Below are 22,392 nucleotides of genomic sequence, written 5' to 3' on the forward strand. Positions count from 1 at the left end.
TAAGGGGTACATTAAGAGTCTGACTTGGGTTCAGGTCATGATCTCACCATTTGTGAGTTCAAGCCCTGTGTTGGGCTCTGTGCTTGAAGCCTGGAGCCTGCTTCGGATTCTGTGTCTCCCTCTCTCTCTGCCCCTACCCCTCTCAAGCTCTATATCTCTCTGTCTCTCAAAAGTAAATAAATGTTTTAAACAATTTTAAAAAAGAAACGCCTATGTATTTCATATTTTGGTGTACTGAGGATACACCAGTAGGTTCACCAAAGGTAGATTATGAGCTAGATAAATAAGTATGGTTCAAGTATATAAACCTATACAGGATCTATTTATCTGGTAAGCAGCACTGTCTGTGATTCCTTATAGCCAAAATCCAATTATCCTATCTATATGGAATCTATGATCTGTATGCTCATATACTTTGATTTTTTGTTTCTTTTGTTGGGTACCATCTTATTTACCTCACTACTAAACAAAGAACAGAGTGGCCAAGTACTAAGAAGACTGACAGTAAGGGCTGTCATAGCCAAAGAAGCAGAAGAGGGTCAGGTAGTCAAGACAGACTAAAGAGCTCAGGCAGCAAATAATCAATATAATCAAGTGGGATTATTGACCCTGCTCATATGTCCTATATGACAAATATCTTCAGAAAGAATAAATTGTGTGAGAGAAGGTGTTAGACTAGCTGTCAAAAAAATATAAAATCCAAGGAATTTCACTCCAAAAATCCCAGACTTTCCAAATGTAGATTATATAATGCACACGTGCACACACACACACACACACACACACACACACACACTTTCTACTGATTATAGGGCTTTAAAACAAGCCAAGGATTCAGGAGCTAAAACTATAGAAGGAACAATTATGTATCAGTTCTGTCCTTCATTTTCATATGTGATTAGGAAAATGACTCTCAATGTGAATCAGAAATTTAAGAAGGATTGGGGCACCTGGGTGGTTCAGTCAGTTAAGCATCTGACTTCAGCTCAGGTCATGATCTCACAGTTTGTGGGTTCAAGCCCCATGTCAAGCTCTGTGCTGACAGCTCAGACCCTGCTTCTGATTCTGCATCTCCCTCTCTCTTTGCCCCTCCCCCATCGAAAATAAATAAACATTAAAAAATTAAAACAAAAGAAATTTAAAAAGGAAAGAAAACATAGTTACATTTTTAGAAAATGCTTGTCCTTTCCATGAACCTCAAGTTCTATATCCTCAGAGTGACCCACTCTACTTGAATAAGCAAGAAAATACTCAGTGCCTTCCCTGTACCTGGTCTTAATATTATGCATACAAATGTATGGCATGGATTAACCAAACACTGGTATCCTAATTAATAGAGGAAAATTGACTTAACAACCCTTTTAAGACATTATAGTTGTGACTCTAATAAAGTTGATCTTACAAACAGTGGGAAAGAGACAAAAGCACAGATGAATGAAGCAATGTGATATGGTTCAAAGTTGGCCTCCAACAAATGAATTCCAAGTCTGGCTCTTATACTCATTGTATGATTCTGTGAGCTACTTAAACTCTATGATAGGGGCGCCTGGGTGGCTCAGTCGGTTAAGCAAGTGACTTCGGCTCAGGACATGATCTCATTTGAGCTCACATCAGGCTCTGTGCTGATAGTTCAGAGATGAGAGCCAGCTTCAGATTCTGTGTTTCCCCCTCTCCCTCTCTGCCCTTCCCGCATTCATGCTTGCTCGCTCGCTCTCTCTCAAGAATAAACATTACAAAAATTTAAACTCTATGACATATACATCCCTCATTTACGAAATAGATAAATGATATTTAACTTCATGTGTTGTGGAGAGAAAAAGGGGCTATGATCTCCTGAAGTCCTGTTAGGCCCAGAGACACAAGGAGTTGAGAGCATCAGAGAAGGATACAAAAATGAGGCAAATCCACCTGGGGGAGAAGAAGGACTCTCTGTGTAGGGAATGGTAAGAGAAGAAACATCAATGTGGATGATCAGTATGATTGGTGGTGAGGTGCTAGGGGGTGATAGATCCTAAGTTCTTTGGGGGAAGCAAGCAGGAGAGCAGAGGGTCAGGAGACATGGTTAAGGTGTGCAGGCGCAGCTCTGTGAGGCCCACCTGAGGGCAGGCATTATCACATACACTGTAAGGAAGCACAGAGAACTTGAAACAGGGAAGTGATGTGCTGTAGATGGGACACAGGGAATCACACAGCAGGGAGGCAGGCTTTCAGAGAGTCCTGAACAGTACAAAGGAAAAGTGATGAAGATCTGAATGCAGGCCATGTAGGTGGAGAAGAAGGATGTATTCGAGGTGTGGGGAGAACTACAGGATTTAGTGTAAGAAAGGATGAGCAGGCAGAGAGACTGGAGTCCAGAATGTCGCCAAGCACCTTTTAGTGATACAGGGAAAAATGTCCTTTTCAGACCTCCTATAACACTGGTATTTTCTCCCAGGTAGCAATATACTTTTGGCTCTGTTTTAGTAAATTCCATAAGAGCTGGGACCATTTTTCCTCTCTTTCTGTATTCTCCTCAGTGAAACTGAGGCCTCCTAATGTGAGCAATGAGGACTTGTTGGGTATCTGGGACATTGTTCTGATATTCAGTATCCAGTTCCAGTACTGATGGACTGACATTTACAAAGGGGTGATCCTTGTGCTAAGTACTATTGACCAAACATGGTCTGTGATGATGATACACTGACAGTCTATAAAGGTCAGGCAAGTCTTGAATAAACAAAATTACAAGAGAAGACTCAAGCCAAGACTGGAAAATGGAGTGACCACCTTGACTCATAGATGAATTTAGACGAGGACAGAAAGGAAGATTCTCACCCAGCCAGGCACAGGACCTTGGTCACCCAGCCATGGTATGGGAGGGGGCCTTGGAGTCTACGGAAGTTTGCAAACCTTTATGGACACAAAATGAATCAGCCTCATCCCTGAATGAAATAACAGCATGAGGTCAGTCCCTGCCACTCAGCCTTACACCAGATCTAAGCATCTTAGCAGGGTCAGCATGTACACCAGACCCTATTGAAAGAGTTCCTTTTCCTTTATGTACTAGGTTCCTGGATTTCTCTCTCCTCTCATGATCTCCTTCCTCACAGTTTTCCTGCTTGGTCCAGCTTGAGACTCACCAGTTTCAGAAAGCTGCACTGCTGCTGTTTCTGGCTGTCAGAGAAAGCACTAAACTGACCCCTCCATGAGTTCTGGAGGCTGGTTTTATGAACTCTGGCTCCACTGTGCCCCCTCTCTTTCCATTGCTCACCAGAGGTGGTGCCCTTGTTAAACACTTGGGCCCTCAGGCCCTATGGTCTATTTCCCAAGAGAACGTATTGTAAAAGGCTTAATTCAGCATTTTCAATACAGTAAGGGCAGGGGTCTCTTGGGGAGTCTAAATAAAGAAGCTGTGGGAAAAGAAGGGTAAGGAAACTGCATGATGAGAATCTTCTCAGGGAAAATTTATACGGATGCACCTGAGGGGAAGAAGTGAGTAAACTCTCCTCAGCCCTATAACTCCATGGAGGAGGTGACAGAGGAACATCCCCAGAAATCAAAGGACATGGGCCTCAGAGGAGCATGGACCATGGGCAACCAGGGGCCAAGGAGCACTTTCCCTGTGAGCCCCTCTCCTGCAGTGGGAGCACCAGTGGTCTTGACACAAGCACATCCCTGGGAGGGGTCCTGTTTACACACATGTGGTCTCATGGCCAAGATTTTACCTTCATGGCTGTGCTTGGTTTAAACTCTGTCGCATAAGTATGGTTGCAGAAAGTTCAACTGTTAACAGTCTTCACCTTCCACAAGGCAACACTTGGCATTGCTTCCTTGGGGAACAAGTGGAACTTCCACCAGTGCAGCCACCTCTTTGCACTGATGCACAGTAGGACTTAGAAAATAGCCTTTCCTGTGGACCTTCCCAGATATGTCTTAGGATAGGGACTTTCCAGCTAAATGTGGGATCTTTGGGGTTTGGGGCACAGGAATCTTGGAAAGAGGAGAGCAAGTGGAGTCTGGTTCTAGGTCTCACACTTCTTACCCACAACTGCTGAAGAAGACATCAGGGCAGGAATGTACCTGGAAAATAATCTTGTTCCCTACATGCACTAACTACTCTCCTGGTACCACCTCTGCCTTGCTTCTTGAAGGTGCTGGGGAAAGTGTCAAGGACCTTGTCAGCATCAAATAGAGTTGATAGATGTGCTAAATGAAGAAAACTCTCTCATTACTGAATTATCGTTCAATGAAAGAATGTTGCTAGAGCATACCATTTCCTCTAGGTAAAACACCCTGGTCCCTGAGTTTCTTATAAATTAATAATCCCTCTTCACTGTCAGATTATAGGGATATTGGTAAAGATCATTGGAAGCTTACATTTGAACCCTTGTTCTACGTTTCTTACGTTTGAACCCTTTTCTGGTTACTTTTCCTTGAAGAAGTTTCATTAGCTCTCAGAACAACAATATCCTTACCTGAAATATAGGCATACCAAACTTTCCAAAACAGATTTGTTGCAAGGATAAAAATTACTTTTACTTTTTCATTGAGCAAACACTTTTACCCTACTTTGACAAAGCACTGTATATTTGAAATATGTACATCAAGGAATGGTTTCTTCCACTTTAGAGAGGGAAACCAAGACTTTACATACAGCCACACCAAGGATAATGCTTGTAACAATAAAAACAAATCTTCAGAGTTCTTAATGTGTCATATTACTCTGAATATCACCTGATTTTTCATTTAATGCTTATAACAACCTAATGAGATACATATTACAAAAGGCAACAACTATAGTTACCAATTCCCAATAAGGAATAAAAAAATACATGTTTTGGATTTTAATGTGTCCCCCAAAATGATATATTGAAGTCCTAACCCTCAGGTACCTGTGAGTGTGACCTTATACAGGAATAAGATCTTTGTAGATCTAATCAAATTAAGAGCTACCAGTTAAGATTGGCGGTTGGAAGATGGTGGCATAGGAGGACGCTGGGCACACCGTGCGTCCTGCTGATCACTTAGATTCCACCTACACCTGCCTAAATAACCCAGAAAACTGCCAGAGGATTAGCAGAACGGAGTCTCCGGAGCCAAGCGCAGACAAGAGGCCCACGGAAGAGGGTAGGAAGGGCGGCAAGGCGGTGCACGCTCCACGGACTGACGGGAGGGAGACAGGGCAGAGGGGCAGCCTGCCGGCCAAGCAGAGCCCCCGAGTCTGGCTGGCAAAAGCGGAGGGGCCGGACGGACTGTGTTCCGATGGCAAGCGCGACTTAGCATCTGGGAGGTCATAAGTTAACAGCTCTGCTCAGAAAGCAGGAAGGCTGGAGGACAAAGGGAGGGAGAGCTGCTGAGCCCCTAGACGACACAGCTCAGTTTGCTGGGGAACAAAGGCGCTCGCCAGCGCCATCTCCCCCGCCCATCCCCCAGCCAAAATCCCAAAGGGAACCAGTTCCTGCCAGGGAACTTGCTCGCTCCGGGCAAACACCCAACTCTGTGCTTCTGTGGAACCAAACCTCTGGCAGCGGATCTGACTGCCTCCCGCTGCCACAGGGCCCCTCCTGAAGTGGATCACCTAAGGAGAAGCGAGCTAAGCCTGCCCCTCCTGCCCCTGTGCACCTTGCCTACCCACCCCAGCTAATACGCCAGATCCCCAACACCACAAGCCTGGCAGTGTGCAAGTAGCCCAGATGGGCCACGCCACCCCACAAGGAATCCCACCCCTAGGAGAGGGGAAGAGAAGGCACACACCAGTCTGACTGTGGCCCCAGTGGTGGGCTGGGGGCAGACATCAGGTCAGACTGCGGCCCCGCCCACCAACTCCAGTTATACACCACAGTACAGGGGAAGTGCCCTGCAGGTCCCCACCACTCCAAGGACTATCCAAAATGACCAAACGGAAGAATTCCCCTCAGAAGAATCTCTAGGAAATAACAACAGCTAATGAACTGATCAAAAAGGATTTAAATAATATAACAGAAAGTGAATTTAGAATAATAGTCATAAAATTAATCACTGGGCTTGAAAACAGTATAGAGGACAGCAGATAATCTCTTGCTACAGAGATCAAGTGACTAAGGAACAGTCAGGAGGAGCTGAAAAACGCTTTAAACGAAATGCAAAACAAAATGGAAACCACGATGGCTCGGATTGAAGAGGCAGAGGAGAGAATAGGTGAACTAGAAGATAAAGTTATGGAAAAAGAGGAAGCTGAGAAAAAGAGAGATAAAAAAATCCAGGAGTATGAGGGGAAAATTACAGAACTAACTGATACACTAAAAAGAAATAATATACACATAACTGGTATCCCAGAGGAGGAAAAGAGAGGGAAAGGTGCTGAAGGGGCACTTGAAGAAATAATAGCTGAGAACTTCCCTGAACTGGGGAAGGAAAAAGGCATTGAAATCCAAGAGGCACAGAGAACTCCTTCAGACATAACTTGAATCGATCTTCTGCACGACATATCATAGTGAAACTGGCAAAATACAAGGATAAAGAGACAATTCTGAAAGCAGCAAAGGATAAACATGCCCTCACATATAAAGGGAGACCTATAAGACTCGTGACTGATCTCTATTTTGACACTTGGCAGGCCAGAAAGGATTGGCACGAGATCTTCAGTGTGATGAACAGAAAAAATATGCAGCCGAGAATCCTTTATCCAGCAAGTCTGTCATTTAGAATAGAAGGAGAGATAAAGGTCTTCCCAAACAAACAAAAACTGAAGGAATTTGTCACCACTAAACCAGCCCTACAAGAGATCCTAAGGGGGATCCTATGAGACAAAGTACCAGAGACATCACTACAAACATAAAACATACAGACATCACAATGACTCTAAACCCGCATCTTTCTATAATAACACTGAATGTAAATGGATTAATGCGCCAACCAAAAGACATAGGCTATCAGAATGGATAAAAAAACAAGACCCATCTATTTTCTGTCTACAAGAGCCTCATTTTAGATCTGAGGACACCTTTAGATTGAGAGTGAGGGGATGGAGAACTATTTATCATGCTCCTGGAAGCCAAAAGAAAGCTGGAGTAGCCATACTTATATCAGACAAACTAGACTTTAAATTAAAGGCTGTAACAAGAGATGAAGAAGGGCATTATATAATAATCACAGGGTCTATCCATCAGGAGGAGCTAACAATTATAAATGTCTATGCAACGAATACGAGAGCCCCCAAATATATAAAACAACTACTCATAAACATAAGCAACCTTATTGATAAGAATGTGGTAATTGCAGGGGACTTTAACACTCCATTGACAGAAATGGATAGATCATCTAGACACATGGTCAATAAAGAAACAAGGGCCCTGAATGATACATTGGATCAGATGGACTTGACAGATGTATTTAGAACTCTGCATCCCAAAGCAACAGAATATACTTTCTTCTCGAGTGCACATGGAACATTCTCCAAGATAGATCATATACTGGGTCACAAAACAGCCCTTCATAAGTTTACAAGAATTGAAATTATACCATGCATACTTTCAGACCACAATGCTATGAAGCTTGAAATCAACCACAGGAAAAAGTCTGGAAAACCTCCAAAAGCATGGAGGTTAAAGAACACCCTACTAAAGAATGAGTGGGTCAACCAGGCAATTAGAGAAGAAATTAAAAAATATATGGAAACAAATGAAAATGAAAATACAACAATCCAGACGCTTTGGGATGCAGAGAAGGCAGTCCTGAGAGGAAAATACATTGCAATCCAGGCCTATCTCAAGAAACAAGAAAAATCCCAAATACAAAATCTAACAGCACACCTAAAGGAAACAGAAGCAGAACAGCAAAGGCAGCCTAAACCCAGCAGAAGAAGAGAAATAATAAAGATCAGAGCAGAAATAAACAATATAGAATCTAAAAAAATGGTAGAGCAGATCAATGAAACCAAGAGTTGGCTTTTTGAAAAAATAAACAAAATTGACAAACCTCTAGCCAGGCTTCTCAAAAAGAAAAGGGACATGACCCAAATAGATAAAATCATGAATGAAAATGGAATTATTACAACCAATCCCTCAGAGATACAAACAATTATCAGGGAATACTATGAAAAATTATATGACAACAAATTGGACAACCTGGAAGAAATGGACAAATTCCTAAACATCCACACTCTTCCAAAGTCAATCAGGAGGAAATAGAAAGCTCGAACAGACCCATAACCAGTGAAGAAATTGAATCGGTTATCAAAAATCTCCCAACAAATAAGAGTCCAGGACCAGATGGCTTCCCAGGGGAGTTCTACCAGACGTTTAAAGCAGAGATAATACCTATCCTTCTCAAGCTATTCCAAGAAATAGAAAGGGAAGGAAAACTTCCAGACTCATTCTATGAAGCCAGTATTACTTTGATTCCTAAACCAGACAGAGACCCAGTAAAAAAAAGAGAACTACAGGCCAATATCCCTGATGTATATGGATGCAAAAATTCTCAATAAGATACTAGCAAATCGAATTCAACGGCATATAAAAAGAATTATTCACCTTGATCAAGTGGGATTCATTCCTGGGATGCAGGGCTGGTTCAACATTCGCAAATCGATCAACGTGATACATCACATTAATAAAAAAAAAAGAGAAGAACCATATGATCCTGTCAATCGATGCAGAAAAGGCCTTTGACAAAATCCAGCACCCTTTCTTAATAAAAACCCTTGAGAAAGTCGGGATAGAAGGAACATACTTAAAGATCATAAAATCCATTTATGAAAAGCCCACAGCTAACATCATCCTCAATGGGGAAAAACTGAGAGCTTTTTCCCTGAGATCAGGAACACGACAGGGATGCCCACTCTCACCGCTGTTGTTTAACATAGTGTTGGAAGTGCTAGCATCAGCAATCAGACAACAAAAGGAAATCAAAGGCATCAAAATTGGCAAAGATGAAGTCAAGCCTTCGCTTTTTGCAGATGACATGATACTATACATGGAAAATCCAATAGACTCCACCAAAAGTCTGCTAGAACTGATACATGAATTCAGCAAAGTTGCAGGATACAAAATCAATGTACAGAAATCAGTTGCATTCTTATACACTAACAATGAAGCAACAGAAAGACAAATAAAGAAACTGATCCCATTCACAATTGCACCAAGAAGCATAAAATACCCAGGAATAAATCTAACCAAAGATGTAAAAGATCTGTATGCTGAAAACTATAGAAAGCTTATGAAGGTAATTAAAGAAGATATAAAGAAATGGAAAGACATTCCCTGCTCATGGATTGGAAGAATAAATATTGTCAAAATGTCAATACTACCCAAAGCTATCTACACATTCAATGCAATCCCAATCAAAATTGCACCAGCGTTCTTCTCAAAGCTAGAACAAGCAATCCTAAAATTCATATGGAACCACAAAAGGCCCCGAATAGCCAAAGTAATTTTGAAGAAGACCAAAGCAGGAGGCATCACAATCCCAGACTTTAGCCTCTACTACAAAGCTGTCATCATCAAGACAGCATGGTATTGGCACAAAAACAGACACATAGACCAATGGAATAGAATAGAAACACCAGAACTAGACCCACAAACATATGGCCAACTCATCTTTGACAAAGCAGGAAAGAACATCCAATGGAAAAAAGACAGTCTCTTTAACAAATGGTGCTGGGAGAACTGGACAGCAACATGCAGAAGGTTGAAACTAGACCACTTTCTCACACCATTCACAAAAATAAATTCAAAATGGATAAAGGACCTGAATGTGAGACAGGAAACCATCAAAACCCTAGAGGAGAAACCAGGAAAAGACCTCTCTGACCTCAGCCGTAGCAATCTCTTATTCGACACATCCCCAAAGGCAAGGGAATTAAAAGCAAAAATCAATTACTGGGACCTTATGAAGATAAAAAGCTTCTGCACAGCAAAGGAAACAACTAACAAAACTAAAAGGCAACCAACTGAATGGGAAAAGATATTTGCAAATGACATATCGGACAAAGGGCTAGTGTCCAAAATCTATAAAGAGCTCACCAAACTCCACACCCAAAAAACAAATAACCCAGTGAAGAAATGGGCAGAAAACATGAATAGACACTTCTCTAAAGAAGACATCCGGATGGCCAACAGGCACATGAAAACATGTTCAACGTCGCTCCTTATAAGGGAAATACAAATCAAAACCATACTCAGATATCACCTCACGCCAGTCAGAGAGGCCAAAATGAAGAAATCAGGAGACTATAGATGCTGGAGAGGATGTGGAGAAACAAGAACCCTCTTGCACTGTTGGTGGGAATGCAAATTGGTGCAGCCGCTCTGGAAAGCAGTGTGGAGGTTCCTCAGAAAATTAAAAATAGAGACCTACCCTATGACCCAGCAATAGCACTGCTAGGAATTTATCCAAGGGATACAGGAGTACTGATGCATAGGGGCACTTGTACCCCGATGTTTATAGCAGCACTCTCAACAATAGCCAAAGTATGGAAAGAGCCTACATATCCATCAACTGATGAATGGATAAAGAAATTGTGGTTTATATACACAATGGAATACTACGTGGCAATGAGAAAGAATGAAATATGGCCTTTTGTAGCAACGTGGATGGAACTGGAGAGTGTGATGCTAAAGGAAGTAAGTTATACAGAGAAAGACAGATACCATATGGTTTCACTCTTATGTGGATTCTGAGAGACTTAACAGAAACCCATGCGGGAGCGGAAGGAAGAAAAAAAAAAAGTTAGAGTGGGAGAGAGCCAAAGCATAAGAGACTGTTAACAACTGAGAACAAACTGAGGGTTGATGGGGGGTGGGAGGGAGGGCAGGGTGGGTGATGGGTATTGAGGAGGGCACCTTTTGGGATGAGCACTGGGTGTTGTATGGAAACCAATTTGACAATAAACTTCATATATTGAAGAAAAAAAAAAAGAGCTACCAGTTAACACAAAGACTGATGAACTTTAGTTCAACAACCCCAATAATATATCCCAAGGTCCAGTTTGGAATGTGTGTGTGGGTGGATAGTAATCAGACCCTATTCTTAGTGGGTCCCAGGCCTTGAGTTTTGTCTCCTCAAACCAGAAAATTGCCATTTTTTGCTCCATTTCACAATGATTTCTTCAGGATTTGAAGTCCTCAGAGCAGAAGTAGCTTTAAACCCTGGCATTCTCTCTCAGTTTTTACCTTCTAGATTTTGACCTTTCCTTAACTTTTCAGTACTTTCAAAAACATTTCTCTACTTTTTAAATTCAAAAGGTTTGTGTTTTTTTTTTTAGTGACAATTTAACTGGATAAAAACATGAATATTAACAAGTATTTTATATACATACAAATTGAATAGTATATTATATATGTTATATCTATACTGTATGTATATTTATACAGCTTTCTGATATCTTTTGTTGCTATTGATAAGTATATGACCGCTCAATTGGTATTCCTTTGTAAGTAATGAATCATCTCTTTTGATCTATTCAGAAGACTTCATCTTTAGGGTTTTGTAATGTTAGCAAATGTGTGCAGATTTAAAAAAAAATAGATTTGAGAGCCCAGAAATAAACCCATGTTTATATGGTCAATTAATCTACAACAAAAGAAGTAAAAATATACCACAGGGAAAGACAGTATCTTCAATAAATAGGACAACTATTGCAAAAAAAAAAAAAAAGTGGACCACTTTCTTACATCATACACAAAACTATAATCAAAATGGTTTAAAGACCTTCTATGTAAAAGCATAAAACTACTACCAAAGAACATAGGCGTTAATCTCTTGTACATTAACATCAGCAATATTTTCCTGGATATATATATGCCTACGCCAGGGAAACAAGTGTAAAAATAAACAGGTACTACAAATCTTTTGCACATTGAAGGAAACCATCTTTATTTTTTTTTTTTGAGCATTAATTTTTATTTTGACTCAAAATGTATCTAAATTTTAATATGTAGATAATGTTAGGGCTATTCAAGACTTCAAATTCTTTTTTTTATTTTTTTATTTTTATTTATTTATTTTTAATATGAAATTTATTGTAAAATTGGTTTCCATACAACACCCAGTGTTCATCTCAACAGGTGCCCTCCTTAATGCCCATCACCCACTTTACCTTCCCTCCAACTCCCCATCAACCCTCAGTTTATTCTCAGCTTTTAAGAGTCTCTTATGGTTTGCCTCCTTCCCTCTCTGTAACTTTTCTTTCTCCTTCCCTTCCCCCATGGTCTTCTGTTAAGTTTCTCAGGATCCACATAAGAGTGAAAACATATGGTATCTGTCTTTCTCTGTATGACTTATTTCACTTAGCATAACACTCTCCAGTTCCATCCACGTTGCTACAAAAGGCCATATTTCATTCTTTCTCATTGCCAAGTAGTATTCCATTGTATATATAAACCACTTCTTGGGGCGCCTGGGTGGCTCAGTCGGTTAAGCATCCGACTTCGGCTCAGGTCATGATCTCACGGTCCGTGAGTTCGAGCCCCGCATCGGGCTCTGTGCTGACAGCTCAGAGCCTGGAGCCTGCTTCGGATTCTGTGTCTCCCTCTCTCTCTGACCCTCCCCCGTTCATGCTCTGTCTCTCTCTGTCTCAAAAATAAATAAACATTAAAAAATTTTTTTAAAAAACACTTCTTTATCCATTTATCAGTTGATGGACATTTAGGCTTTTTGCATAATTTGGCTATTGTTGAAAGTGTTGCTATAAACATTGGGGTACAAGTGCCCCTATACATCCACACTCCTGTATCCGTTGGGTAAATTCCTAGCAATGCTATTGCTGGGTCATAGGGTAGATATATTTTCAATTTTTTAAGGAACGTCCCCACTGTTTTCCAGAGTGGCTGCACCAGTGTGCATTCCCACCAACAGTGCAAGAGGGTTCCTGTTTCTCCACATCCTCTCCCGAATCTATAGTTTGTTTCCTGATTTGCTCATTTTAGCCACTCTGACTGGCATGAGGTGACATCTCAATGTGGTTTTGATTTGTATTTCCCTGATGAGGAGTGATGTTGAGCATCTTTTCATGTGCTTATTGGCCATCTGGATGTCTTCTTTAGACAACTGTCTATTCATGTCTTCTGCCCATTTCTTCACTGGATTATTTGTTTTTTGGGTGCGGAGTTTGGTGAGTTCTTTACAGATTTTGGACACTAGCCCTTTGTCCAATATGTCATTTGCAAATACCTTTTCCCATTCCATCAGTTGCCTTTTAGTTTTGTTGATTGGAAGGAAACCATCTTTAAAACAAAAAGGCAACATACTGAATGGGAGAAGATATTTGTAAATGATATACCCAATAAAGGGTTAATATCCAAAATACATAAATAACTATGCAACTCAACATCGATAAAACAATCTTATTTAAAAATGGGCAGAGAGGGGCGCCTGGGTGGCTCAGTTGGTTAAGCATCCGACTTCAGCTCAGGTTACGATCTCACGGTCCGTGAGTTCGAGCCCCACGTCGGGATCTGGGCTGTGGCTCAGAGCCTGGAGCCTGCTTCCGATTCTGTGTCTCCCTCTCTCTCTGCCCCTCCCCCGTTCATGCTCTGTCTCTCTCTGTCCCAAAAATAAATAAAACGTTAAAAAAAATTTTTTTAAATGGGCAGAGGATCTGCCTAGACACTTTTTCAAAAAATGCATACAGATAGCCAACAGACACATAAAAAGATGCTCAACATCACTAATAATCAAGAAAATATAAATCAGAACCACAATGAGATATCACCTCACACCAATCAGAATGGCTAGTATCAAAAAGACAAGAAATAGTAAGTGTCTGGAAGGATAGAGAAAAAAGGAATCCTCATGTTGGTGGGAATGTAAATTGGCACAGCCATTGTACAAAACATTATGCAAGGTGTTAAAAAAAATTAAAATAGAAATACCATATAATTTAATAATTCCACTTCTGGGTATTTACCCAAGGAAAACAAAAACACTAAAATTCAAAAAGATTATGGCACCCATATATTTATTGCAGCATTATTTACAATATCCAAGATATGATAGCAACCTAAATGTGCATTGATAGACAAATAGATAAGGAAGATGTGGTATATATATTATATATACAATAGAATATTACTTAGCCTTTAAAAAGAATGAAATCTTGCAATTTGTGACAATATGGACGGACTTAGTATTATAGTAAGTGAAATGAGTCATATAGGGAAAGATAAATACAATATGATTTCATTTATATGTGGAATCTAAAAAAAACAAAACAAATGAATGAACAAACAAACAACAATAAAAGAGAAATAGACTCAAATATGGAGAAAAGCTAGTGGCTGCAGGATGGGGAGGGGGATAGGTGAACTATATAATTCCTTTGGCTGAGAAAAAAAGATGCTGGTACAAAAGGAAAGTGAAGGTGATGATACTAACCAAGGCAGTATTTGTCCCACAATAGGAAAAAGACATGTAGAGAAGTGCAATCTTACAGTCTCAGAAAAATGTTCTAGCTGATAGTGGCTGGCTGGACAAACATAGTGTACAGACTTCCTCAGACTCCTCCAAAGGCAGTAGCACGCCTGGAAGTCAAGGAAACTGCTCTCACCCAGCTCTGTGGAAACACAGCACATGGACCATAAACAGACTTCTTTTGGCTCCATCTACAGACAAATCAATATTTACTTTTTTCAGAAGCAAGCACAGGTCTAAGGAAACTCGCAGCCTCTTTCTCAAACAGGACACAGTTCTTAATTCTGTTATAAACATCCAAGTAAAGACAATAAATTTAGTAACTTTGTGGAGGAAATCCACCAAAGTCTATCCTTCCCTGGAATATTAACTCATCAGGTCCCCCTCCCCCTGTGTCCTAACAGCAATGTCTCTTGACAGGCCACAAGAACTCTGCATAAACTCAAGGACTGAGCAGAAAATGCCCTGCTCATTTGAGTCCCATGTCAGGCTCCTGATATCATCCTAGCAAATCTCAGGGCAGTTTTCAGGAATATGTTTGGACAGTCCAGTCCTGAGGACTGGATCTGGAGGCGTGGGTATTCAAATCCCTGTACCCATCCACTGATCCAGCATATCAAGTTCCCTTTCTTCATTCATACCACTGACATGGGGGTGACTGGAAAACATGCAAGGGACCTCAAAGGTCCTCTTTTCTTCTCTTTATGAACCTAAAATAAAACCTGATGATCTACTTAACGAGGCTACTGGTGGAGGCAAACAAACAGCAGACCAGGCTCTAGGGCTGACAATGTCTCAGAGAGACCAGAAGAGCCACAAGATCTCCAGAGGTCTCCTACCACTCTCACCCTTCTCACTACACAGCTTGGAGTTCAGCCGACAATCAATGTATATAAATGACAGAGACAAGGCTAAGTTTACTAGAGTTCTTCCTCCTCCCAGATGCACAGATAAATTTACATTTTCCAGGATCACCTATAGTTAGATGGGACTATACGACTGAGCCTGGCCAAAAAGATAGCATGTACCTCTTCCAGGTACAACCTTTATAGCCTCCTTGGTGTGCCGCACCTCTGGCCAGTTGCACATAATCCACTAAAAACATGAAGCCCTAGAAAAGATGGAATGATACAATGGAGGAAGCTAGGTCCCTAAAAGACAGCATGGAAGAGAGACTCCCTCCACATGCATTGGATGGATGTTGTCAAAAATAAAGTTGTATGTGTTAAACCACTGACACATTGGAATTGTTCATTTCAACAGCTGGCAAGTGATCCTGAGTAATGCTTCAGACAATGAGGAAACTGACATCCAATACTAGAAAAATTACACAACAAGGAAAGCTGACATGGCTACTAAATGGTAATTCTAGGGGAAAGGTTGGAACAATTGACAACAATTGTATGTGCTTGCAATTGTTGATCCCATTGACAAGTTATTATGGTAAGTAGATGACCTTAGCAGAAAGTTGGTCAGTCTTCAAGCATATATTACTGTTGATAGAGACAGTCCATAAATGTGGAGTTTTGAAGAACTGTCCTACTGCTTGGAAGGTCAAAGTTTCAGAGAAAGTTTTAGATTGTCTTTAAAAAACAAAGACTCATAGAAACCAGCACTGAGAAGAGAGTAGATTATGTGTACAGTTGTCTTACTCATGTCCAATGGCTTTAGATAGACACCATTACCTACAAAGGAGTGGCATGGAAAAGACAATAAGGAAACAAAAGAAAAATTTTAAATTATGCTTAGGAAAATATGTGGGTGTGATTACTAGTCCATGGAACTGCCCTGATACAAATACATCAGACACCTGTTTGTTTTTTGAGGATGTTTATTGCCAAAGATACCTGAGCTTGGCTTTTAAAGAAAGTTTTTATCAAGAATTAATACAATTATTGATCTTAATATTTTATGAGCTAGAAGCAGCCTCCAAAAGCAGTAATGCAAAAGAAGTCACACATTCCAAAGCCTGTGTGGTATAATGCCATGGAGAACACTGATGAAGACGCAACCCCCCAGAGACAGAACTAGAGGTCGTAGATACGATGGAGAGTTTCACCCAGAGAACATAACCAGTGTCTAGTTAGGGAACTTCCACCACTTCAGTGGGTAAAAATGTTGCAGTGTATGCCCCCAAAATATTCCAGCATTAACATGAACAAGTTCCTGCTAAATGAATTCCATGCCTCGCTTCCAGCTGGGAATCTTAATGACTGGTACCAGTGTCTGCTCCACCATTACATATGTGGTAGGAGGAGGAAAATGGCCTGTGAGGAATCATATCAGGACCTGATGGAGAAGACACTGCTCAAGATCTTGGACTTTGTGTGGCACACAGTGACTGCATGTGAGCTTGGGTGGTCTCCCTTGGGAAGAAGTTAAGTATATATTACATGCAAGAGTCTCTCTAGTATCATTTCTCTTAAGAGATGAATATTCATGGGGCGCCTGGGTGGCTCAGTCGGCTGAGCAACTGACTTCGGCTCAGGTCACGATCTCACGGCTCATGGGTTCAAGCACCGTATTGGGCTCTGTGCTGACAGCTTAGAGCCTGGAGTCTGCTTCAGATTCTGGGTCTCCCTCTCTTTCTTTCCCTCCCCTGCTCATTCTCTGTCCGTGTCTCTCAAAAATAAATAAACGTTTTAAAAAAATTTTTAATGAATATTCAGGGGCACCTGGGTGGCTCGGTCGGTTAAGCATCCAACTTCAGCTCAGGTCATAATCTTGTGGTTTTTTAGTTCAAGCCCCACATTGGGCTCTGTGCTGACATCTCAGAGCCTGGAGCTGCTTCAGATTCTGTGTCTCCCTCTCTCTCTGCCCCTCCCATGCTCACGCTCTGTCTCTGTGTCTCAAAAAAAAAAAAATGAATAGATGTTAAAAAAAATTTTTTTTAAGAGATGAATGTTCAATGATGCAGCCTTTCCTGTAGGCAGTTGGATTTATGTGAGGAATGTGGCCAATGGGATGATAGAAAAAATGATGTAAATCTTTCCCAGATTGAGCCCCTAAAACCTCCTACAAGATCTTGAACATTCTCTCTCTTTGCTTGTATGTCAGTCAGATTCAGAAGTACCTGTTGGAGATCCCTGAGAGCTTAATACATGGAGAATCCACATATGAAAGATGCTTCAGACCCTAAATGTTGACACGAAGCAAAGCCCCCATATTGGAATGGGTTTAGATGAGAAGTAAGCTAGTTTTGTATTAAATTACTGTGATATCCTGCTAGGAATTTATCCAAGGGATACAGGAGTACTGATGCATAGGGGCACCTGTACCCCAATGTTTATAGCGGCACTCTCAACAATAGCCAAATTATGGAAAGAGCCTAAATGTCCATCAACTGATGAATGGATAAAGAAATTGTGGTTTATATACACAATGGAATACTACGTGGCAATGAGAAAAAATGAAATATGGCCTTTTGTAGCAACATGGATGGAACTGGAGAGTGTGATGCTAAGTGAAATAAGCCATACAGAGAAAGACAGATACCATATGGTTTCACTCTTATGTGGATCCTGAGAAACATAACAGAAACCCATGGGGGAGGGGAAGGAAAAAAAAAAAAAAAAAAGAGGTTGGAGTGGGAGAGAGGCAAAGCATTAGAGACTGTTAAAAACTGAGAACAAACTGAGGGTTGATGGGGGGTGGGAGGGAGGGCAGGGTGGGTGATGGGTATTGAGGAGGGCACCTTTTGGGATGAGCACTGGGTGTTGTATGGAAACCAATTTGACAGTAAATTTCATATATTAAAAAATAAAAAAAATTTAAAAAAAAAAAAAGAAATATTCAAAGAACAAAAAAAAAAATTACTGTGATATCTTTGTTGTAATAACTAACTTTACTAGCTTTGATTAATTCTATGTATGGTGGGTTTTGACGTACACTGTCTTTGCTATCTGTAATCTGGAGCACAAAAACTTCAGAAAACTACATAGCTGTCCAGGAGAAGTCTAAAAATATATCTTAATCCCTAGACAAAGTGATAGAAAAAATGGATTTAGTTAACAAACATGCCTGATTTCTCTCTTGATTCTGTTAGTTCAATGACCATTAGTATTTTTACCTTTCTGCTCAATTGTAAAATTGGGAATAATGATAATTCCAAAAACTATAATCATAATTTCTCTAAAAGTAGTTTACCTCTTGGTAACTATCTATGCTAATTACTAACACGTTAACGACACACAAAGCACTCAACTAATTTTTGGTTGAATAGATGAAGAAAGGAATAAATGTTATTATTATATACAGTCCTTAGCCAATATTGCTAATGTAACTTCTTATTAAATACTGAAATACATTCTACACTTATGAATACCTGATTCATGTCATTGATTTGATTTTTATTTTGGATGTCACTGAAGAAAAGAAAATCAGAGTATAAATTGTTATATTCCTTTTATTTTTTTAATTAATCATTTAAATCCCCATATGGCTAATAAGCAAAAAGTACAATATCTTCTACTTGAAGCCACTCCCTACCTCTTTCTAAGTGTTGGAGATCCCAGGAATTTTCACAACACAGAGATGTCAGTCCCCTTTCAAACATCAAGTAGAGATGGAGAGCTGAAATCACCATAGTATTGCTATTCCCGCTGGTAGCCACAAGAGAGCAGTGTTGACTTGCAGGCTATGAAGCATTTATTTACTCCTGGCAATAACTTCAGCCTTTGTAGATTCCCTGGCTACACAGCTTTGATGTCCCACACTGGGCCTCTCAGGTCACATCTCTCATTGTTAACACCCAAAGACTTAGAAAATATCTGAGGAACAGTGTATCAGGATAGATATGTACTAAGAGGCTCCCAAACTCCACTTTATTATATGCAGAAAATGTAGTTTTGTTCTTTCATTGCTTTGAGCACTGGTCATCTTTTTCCTCGAGGTAATTTAATTCCAGGAGATACACTGCTCTTTCTTGCTATTGGCTCTAGATTTAAATCTTCTCTGGTCCTGAAAATCAGTGTTCAATGGCTTCAGATATTCTTTTCCAAAAGTCTCTGTGTTCTTCTTGCAAATGTGACTAACCCGCAAACCAGGGAGTGTGGTGAGGGGCTATCAGTTGGCTTCTTCCTGTCCCCTTCTCATTAATACACACTTTCCAGTACAACTGGGCCATAGTCAGTCTGTGTTAGCAAAGTTACTCCACAGATTTTTCAGTTAACTTACGAAAGACCTTATTTTTTTCTTCCAATTTATTGAGATATGACATACAGCGCTATGTAAGTCTAAGGTATACAGCATAATGGTTTGACTTACGTATACGATTAAATGATTACCACAAATTATCTAGTGTCTCACATGGATACAAAAAAAGAGAAGAAAAACATGTTTTTTCCAGGTGATGAGAACTTTTAGAATCTACTCTCTTAGCAACTTTCAAATATACCAAACAGCAGTATTAACTATAGTCATCGTGTTATACATTACATATCCAGTACTTATCTATCTTAAAACTGAAAGCTTGTACCTTTAAAATGCCTATTTAAAATGCCTTTAGTTTCTGCTACTTCAGTCTATCCATTCAAGACATGTTCAATAACATTTTTTTGCTACAGGAGCCTCATGGCAAAGTTGTGTCTGCCCTTCAAGATCTGGCTCTTTGGGTAATCCTATTCCTCCATCCCCTTTATCTATGAGGACTCAGCCCAAATCTGTCTTAGAGCCATTGTGCCCAGTTCCTTAAGCCACCTGCACTGGGCTTGACAATTCTATGAAAAATTGTGGTCCTCTTAACCTGTCTCTCAAGGACCAGAATTGAGAGCCAACCTCAAGCATATATCTTGTCCATTCTTATGTTGAGAAATCTACTACTTAGAACTAAAGATGCATTGTAGACACTATTGATTAACTCTTCTCTTAGCCACTTCAATAGCATAAGCAAGGGGATATTTCCTAAATCATTTGATGTACCAGAAGATGTGCTTGTCACTGTGAGTAATGACAACAGGTGTGCTGGCCCCCAATCCCTTACAAATCCTTAACACAAGTTGTAGTTTCTGTAACTGTGTATACCCACTCATAATTATGTTGGCGATTTGCACTGATCTAGAAAAGCCTAGTGAAGGGATTAAGATCTGAATATGACCAACTAACAGCGATTCCTCTTTGAGTCCCTTCTGGGTTTGCACCTGGGAGAAGCATAGCAGAGGTAGACAAAGCACTCCTAGAGAGACCACCAGAGTGGACCAAATGCTGGACAATATCACATGACAATCTGTCCTATTCCTATGAATTATATCCTTTCTGTTAGATTTCTTAAAGAATTTTTATTATCATCCACAGAAGAATCATGCACAGATACTGGTATATTGCAAGTGCTCAAAACATTTGAGCTTTTATTTTCATTGTCACGACTATCACTATTATCAGTATATAAGAACATTGGGATTATTAGTATAATTTTAGGCCACAGTGTTTGAAGTTGGCCCTTCTGTCCTCTGAGGGACAGTAGGAAGGTGGTGCTGTATAAAACTCTTCTAACAGCCATGAGATGGAGGGAGCCCTAAGAGAGAATTCTCTTGTAGAAAATGACAAATACTGAGTCACACCTGTGGCTGGGCTTGAGGAAATGAGAGCCAAGTCTAAGGACATTAAGAGTACCTTCTTGTAGACAAATGGATGTCATTTTCCTTTCCTGCTGTTACTGCATGTAGAAGAGTCCGCCCTGGAGCCCACAGCAGCACTGAGATGCAGTTACTCTGTGGAATCCCCATAATGTGATGCAATCACTCTCTATTCCTGCTGACAGCTAACTCCAAATTCTTTCACAGCTATGAAAGCTTCCCCTGTAATATTATGTTATACTGTCATGTCTCTTCGTGTACCTGAACAGGAGAACTTGATTCTGTGTCCAGTCCCTGGGAGCCAGTGAACACTGGCAAGTCACAAGCCCTCAGACTCAGAACCAACAAGAGTTGTGTAATCATTAACTCTTGTCTCTCAGCCTCAAACCTACCCATCCAGATCTGCTTTGGGATGCAGATCTTGTGGGATCTGGGACTTGGACACTGGGACTCTTCTGTTAGTTAGACACCTGGCTCCCTGTTAGAGTCCACCCAGAGAGAACAACAGGAAAAGACTGGAAGGCTGAAGCAGGGCAAGGGATACTTGCTTCTTCCTGTCTGTTCTTATCTTGTCAGTATCCCCAAGCATTGGCTCTTCACCTGGCAGTGGAATTGATTCTAGTCTCCAGGGTTGGTTGGTTGGTTGGTTGGATGGATATTGAGTTTCAGTTTTATTTGGGTTTGGGTTTGGTTTGGATTTGGTTTTGGAACTCCCACGGTCAAATCAGCCTCACTGAGCTCCCTCAGAGGTAGCAGCAGGATAGGGATTCATCCTCAGAGATCTGAGTCCCAGCTCTGAGGGCCCCTCTTCTGAGCTCCTGTGACACTAGTACCAGTTCAAGGCAGCACCTTCCTCAGTGTTGTGAGACACAGCCCCATGGGCCCACTGCCAACCTTCTAGGGCCCAATGACCAAACTCTTCCCAAGTGTAAGGTTCTTCCCACAGGTGCTACCTCTCCATTACTTCAGTATCCCCTGTTTTCGTTTCTAGGTTTCCAATATCCATTTAACCATTTGCTTACATTAAATAATCTGAAAATAACCAGTATGACTTTTCTTCTCCTCACCGGACCCACTATTATCCAGAAACCTGACACTTTGCTATGTCTTCTCACTTTCAACTAGAGCTCTTGAGCAAAAGTCAACAAATCAAATAAGATTTGATTTTCAATTCCCTGGTTGTGTAGCTTAAACATTTAGGGGAAGTGGCCAACCCAACGTACTGGTCAGTTTCCCCATTTTCTGGGAAATGGCTTCCTTTCTCCCCATCTCTCTCTCCCCCAACTTATCCTCATTTCTAAGACTCCCTGAAGATGGTGAGACTGCATAAGATAGAAGAGGAAGTTGGTATTGCTATATGTTATTATGAACGTTCTTCTCCTGTAGGGTTGCAGATGCTTTGTTGGGCAGGATTCTGTCATCTCTGAGAACCCACTAGTTCTCAAGAAAGTAG

The 22,392-nt window shown here is 40.7% G+C and overlaps 1 protein-coding gene across 1 annotated transcript in view; it reads right to left on the reverse strand.

Annotated features, from left to right (window-relative positions):
• LOC102954174 (olfactory receptor 56A4-like) overlaps positions 1-22,392 on the reverse strand; it is a 136,982-nt gene that overhangs the window by 10,647 nt on the left and 103,943 nt on the right. The gene's annotated exons all lie outside the window — the stretch shown is intronic.

This window comes from Panthera tigris, chromosome D1, assembly GCF_018350195.1.
Source record: "Panthera tigris isolate Pti1 chromosome D1, P.tigris_Pti1_mat1.1, whole genome shotgun sequence".
NCBI lineage: Eukaryota > Metazoa > Chordata > Mammalia > Carnivora > Felidae > Panthera > Panthera tigris.